Genomic DNA, 5,639 nt, shown 5'->3' on the forward strand with positions numbered 1-5,639 from the left:
AAACGGGGTGGAAGCCAGAGCTGGGGGGAGGGAGCTGCTGGGGGGTGGGGGTGGGGGTGGGGGGGCCGGGGGGCTCCGGCACCCCTCCTGCGACGCTGCAGGGCTGCAAGCGTGTTCTTGCTCGGGCTTGTCCTTCAGGCAAGCCGACGCTAGGTGTCACACAGAGGAGGGTTATCGCATGGGGTCCTCCGCTCCCTGCTTTGGAGGGGCTCTCAGGCCAGACGCGGCGGGGGCAGCGGCGGGGCTGGGGGAGCAGCCTGACAGTGAGCGATTTTCTTTCTGTTTTATTTTATTTTTATGCCTTTCAGCTGCAGCTACGGGTTAACTCATAATAGACCAGCAGCTATACAAATGTCTGCTACTGTAGCAAATAAAATCAATGCATTTCATAAGTCATCTGAAGGAGAGTATGCTGAGGGTCTTTTCAAGTGGGTAGAACACCATTTGCAGGTCAAGATAACTTAAAATTGTGTTTTAAGGCATTTGGGATTGTTGGTGGAAGTTGCTATAAAAATGCAAGCTCCTGCTGCAGTTACTGGCAACATGGAAAATTCAAATGAACCCAAAGCTGCACTAGATGTTTCAGATAAATCACATACATTTTATGTACACAGAGAGCTGTCTGACTGAATTTTGGCTGTTCATCTTCCCTTTTCATTAATATCTTCAGTTCTCATGCCACATTAAGTAATGAATAGAATAGTGAAAAGTTTGGATTTGTATATCACTCTTGATAACTTTCTTTTTTCTGGCTGTAGAGATCAGTAGCTTTATTAGTTAAAGCATGAGCCTTAAACTTTCCAGAAATTATGTAGAGTTCTACAAATCATGTTTGAAATCCTTTTATTACTTAAGCTTTGATGACTGTTTTGGGCAGGGGAGCAACTATACGCCTCTTCTGTTAAAATCACTACAGTTGTGTAAGTTGTCCTGAAGTTCGTTTGCAGACTTTGTCTGCTTTTGTTACTGAGTAATCATTTTCAGTGGTTAATTGATGCCTGGGACGTGGAGTCCAAAACTTTACAATCATATACTTTGTTGCTTTAATCATCAACAGAGAAAAATATATACTGTTCTGATAGCTGCCATTGCCTGCTAAATTTTTAAGTTTTTGAGAAAGGAATTCATGTGTGATAAGGAAGAATCTGATCCAAACAACATAGATTTGCTGGTAAAAGTGTGTTAACTTGAAAGTGTAAGGAAAAAACACCCCATGGTGCAGGCTCAGCAAGTCCTCTCCATCTGCAGGCTTCTAAAATCTTTCAGGTAGGTTCCTCTGGTGAGCTAAAGCCGCCTCACTTTCTTTTTCAAGCCTCTGCACAGTCTATGTACATCTTGCCATGCCACTTTCCCCACCCCAGGTCTGTGAATCAGTACATGAAAAATACAAGCTTACAGTATTTGTGGAAACAGTGGAGTCACCCCAGCAAGGGAAAAAAACACGGGTATTCTAGGCTGGTCTATGGTACGGGCACCCTTGTTGTGAGTATAATGTTTGAAGTCTGTGCTCTTTCAACCCCTGCTTGTATGATGGATGCTCCTGTCCTTCAGCCGCCTGTGTGGCTTGTTGCTGGACTCACTCTGGTATTTCCTTGTCTATAGTAATATATAGATAAATTTATATGTATATATGCATATACAAAGTGTTTGTGTGTGTATGTCATTAAACAACAGTGTTCATTAAATGTCATATCCTACTGTTGGTATCCTCAAGACACTTGCTGGGCTAATCAGTTTCTTTTCCCTTCACAGGGCATATATTCTTTACAGAGATGTCAGAGAGTCAATGTTGTATATACGATACATATCTAACATCGAGTGGGTACTTGCTATAAGAAGAAAGAAGTTGAAACTGAAGTGTATCCAGAATTTAAATTTTTTTCTTGTAGAACTGCAAAGGTCAGATGCAGATTAAGTAGGACTGGGAAGAATATTTGTTCCTACACAAATACTCCTAGATCAGAGAGAATGCGATTTTACAATGTTTAATATGGGCACGTGGTTTCAAATAGATTTACAGTGTCTCAGCAAGTGACAAGTGCAAGAACCAAAGTATGAAAGAACAACCTGCTGAGCTGTACCACTGGCAGCAGTACCTGAGGTACAGGATTACGTGACCGAACATTGCAAAGGTTATTCATAAGTTAGTATGCGATGTGAAAGAGCCAGGCAGTAATGACTTTTGCCCAAGTGCCCTGCCAAACTGCTTATATGTCAAGTAATATCAGCCTTTTAATCCAATAAACAATTCAAGGCAGTGTTTGATGATACTAGCACCTGGGAACTGGACAATGTATGGAGTAAAATAAGGCTGTCAGCGTGAAAGGGCAGTCTTAGAGTCCAGGGCAGATCAATGGAAGCAGAAACACCTTTCCATTTGGTTTATTACTAAGTGATCTTTTTTGGAAGCACTAATTTTGTAAAGCTATACTTCAGTAATTGCCTTCTCCCATGATCAGCCAAGATTTGGGGTGTTTTGAGTAACCTGCAAATTATCGAGTTTTTTTAGTTAATTCAGTGACATTTTGAATGGGGTTGATTCATGTAGTCATAAAGCAATGAAACAAGCCCTATACAAGCAGTGTTTAAAGGTTATTTTAATGAGACCTTGGAGTTAACAGTCTATCTAGCTGCTAATGACTCCCTGAAGGATTTAGAGTTAGCTCCTCACCTAGACACTGATTTTAGTCCTCAGCCCAGAAGAGACGATCCCCAGAAGCAGCACAGAGTGCCAACGGGGCTCCTCCTGCCGAAGCCAGGGGTGAGCATCTGCCCTCATTGTACGAAACTTTCCACAAAGCCATTGGCAACGAAACCGCAACGCGGTGGCCCTGGGCTCGCGTACCGAAGGCGAATGCCAACCAGATGGAGGTTGTTTTCTCTTGTGCTTCTAACAAGAATCCGGCCTCGAATCAAGTACAGTCACAGGGTGATGGACCATTGCTGAGTTAGAAGAGAAACACTCTTTTCATAAGCTGTTGACAGCTGGCCAGTACTCTGACTTGTTTTGCATGTTTATGTTTGTGCCCTGTCAGCTGCTTTCATATGGGATCACTTGAGGATCAGGTTGTAACTCTATCACGCAGCAAATGTAACTCTTAGTGTGAGTAACTGCTTGGTTGTGCTTTGTTTTTTCCATGTTATGCTGAAGAAATAAAAGACATCTGGTCTTTTTTGGTTTTTTTCTTGTTTTCCTTTTTCCTTTAGATCTAGAATTAAAAAAGAAAATATCCTAAAATTTCTTGTTGGTTAACTGTCTGGTCACATGCTTAAAAACCCATCTGAGCTTGGATGCAACCCACTATTGACTGGTAATAAAATATTGCCCAATATTATGAACAAAATAATTTTTTTATTTTCCCTCTTCTCCAGAGTTATGCTTCAAATTTTTTCTTGACATTGGACTATTCATCATTTTTCTAAGACATTTTGTTTTTCAGAAGGCATATTTTTGCTTTACTGTTCTCTTCATGTCTTCTTTTTGCAAGCCCCCAGCCTTGCCCCAGACTTATCTTAAAACCTTGATACTGACATTTTTGTTAGTATGGAAGTAAATTGGCCAAGTTGAAAACAAACCCTGATTTAAGAAATAGTGCAATATTTTGCCCAAATAAAGTGGCATGCAGGCAGCTTGGAGCAAAAGCTATACACAATGGTATCTGCACAGTTTCTTCTGTCAGTGATACAGACCTCTGCAACTTTCGCATGGGTTCTTATTTCTTCTAAAAACATATGCCTCCAGAGTCACTCTGCAAAACAAAAGCAGTGCTCGTATATAACTCAAAGTATTTCCATGGAAGGTGATGTTTTAGTCTACTTTTTGTTGTTTTTTCAGCAAGAAGCGAAACAGTGGAGATTCCATAGAGACCTGCCTGAAGACCCAAGCATGCTCTAAATTAAGAGCCATGGTATCACACGTGGGGAGGAACAACAGAGCTAAGTGTAGCCTGGTTATACCATATTAGAGAGAGTTTATAATGGCTACAGCAGTTGTGGCAAGTAACATTAAACACACAAAAAGAACATTAAGCAATAGTATTCAATACTTATTCTACGCCAGTTGTCCGTCTCTTTCCCTAAACACCCTATAAGGTCCATGGAATTTTTCCAAGTACACAGTACAGGGATCCTTTTTGTGAGCTGGTGCAGTCCAGTGACACAACACAGTCAAGCCTTGCTGTGTATGGTTAGGGTCAGCATGCAAAGTGGGATCAGAGGATGGTTTGCTGTATAAGTATTCTTCCCTTAATATGCCGGCTGCTGTGAGAATTGGCTTTTTGTTGTTTTAACTTCCAAGAGCACCAAAGTCGTAACTCTGTGCAGCATTTCCAGAGCGCAGCCTCCTCAGTATCTCCACTCATAACTTGTCAAATAGTGTCAAAGAGCAGGAAATGTAGAGTTATTTGCATATCTTCTGCAAGAGGAATGTCTTTGATGCAATCCAAGTCAGCTTTCCACCTACTTTTCATTGACCAAATAATGCGAAGGGTTGGAATAGTGCTAAAGATCAAACCCAACATCTGGACGGGACAAATGCACCAGTCGTCCACAAACAAAGATTACTTTTGCTAGTTATAATCTCCTCCAGAGTAAAATTTGTTTATCTAAACTTTGTTTACTGTGAAAAGTCTGGAAGCTAATTTTATTAGATTTTATTATTTTTTTTTTTGGTAATTATTTGATTAATACAAGCTCAGTTTCTTTTTCAGTCATGGAGTTAGTGAGTGAAACAGTTAAACTTCAGTAGGGTTCAAATAGTAAAGAAGTGCATTTACTTTATATTTATTCAAAACTGGGCATTAAACAAAATGTACTAATTACTGTACAAGTACAGGTAAAACAAAGCCCAAGTAATAAAGAGTATTAAATATTTTTTTTATGAAAAAATGGAGGCAGGGAGTGGTAGTGGGAAGATCCTGGCAGTGCTCTGGTGTGCTTCTCTCCCCAGCCAGAGCCCCGCTCCTCCACAGGCCTGGCATTTGATCTCCGTGTTGAAAATAACAGCTTTCACCATCAATTAGGAGAGATCTGTACAAGCCTTCAGTGCTTTCATTTCCAAGACCTCTTGGGGGTCGCCCTGGAAAAGTCCAGCTGCCCTGGAAGGCAAAAAGTGTGACCCCCTTGACATAAATTTGACCTCCCCCAGGACATCTCAATAAGAGCATATTTCTTCTTAGTCTCTGCAGATTTCCTTGCAGGGCAGCTGCTCACTTGTGCGCAGACACTTGGAGGCAGTGGTCTCGCAGCCTTTTGCCTCAATGTCAAAAACAGGGTCCGGGGTCTAGAGCGAGCAATGCCACCATCACTTAGTTACTAGTGCCGTACTCTTTGAGCAGCCCCATTTAAATCAGCAAGCCTTCCCTTGCCAAAAGGAGTCACTCGGTTGCAACAGAAGTATGTGCTCCTCTGGTGTTTTATGACTTGCTTTCCCCAGAATTCGGTGAGCCCTTGAGATTTCAGCATCACGGCACGACCGTAGCAGAAGGGCTATGGACCACAGCTATTTCAAGTCCCATTTAACGGTAAAGGAAGTACAATTTGAAACACACTGACTGTTCAAAAGGATGAATGAGCAGACCGGCCAATTAAAGGTAATCCTCATTACTGCGCTGCAGCGCTGTATTGCAGCGGAGGGTAGC

The 5,639-nt window shown here is 41.7% G+C and overlaps 1 long non-coding RNA gene across 1 annotated transcript; it reads left to right on the forward strand.

Moving 5' to 3' along the window:
* Positions 1-235: 235 nt before the first annotated feature.
* On the forward strand, positions 236-3,172 carry LOC135310473 (uncharacterized). Its single transcript, XR_010370543.1, has 2 exons — positions 236-450; positions 1,753-3,172. It is a non-coding gene; the product is annotated as an uncharacterized LOC135310473 (long non-coding RNA).
* The last annotated feature ends 2,467 nt before the right edge of the window (positions 3,173-5,639 follow it).

This window comes from Phalacrocorax carbo, chromosome Z (assembly GCF_963921805.1).
Source record: "Phalacrocorax carbo chromosome Z, bPhaCar2.1, whole genome shotgun sequence".
NCBI lineage: Eukaryota > Metazoa > Chordata > Aves > Suliformes > Phalacrocoracidae > Phalacrocorax > Phalacrocorax carbo.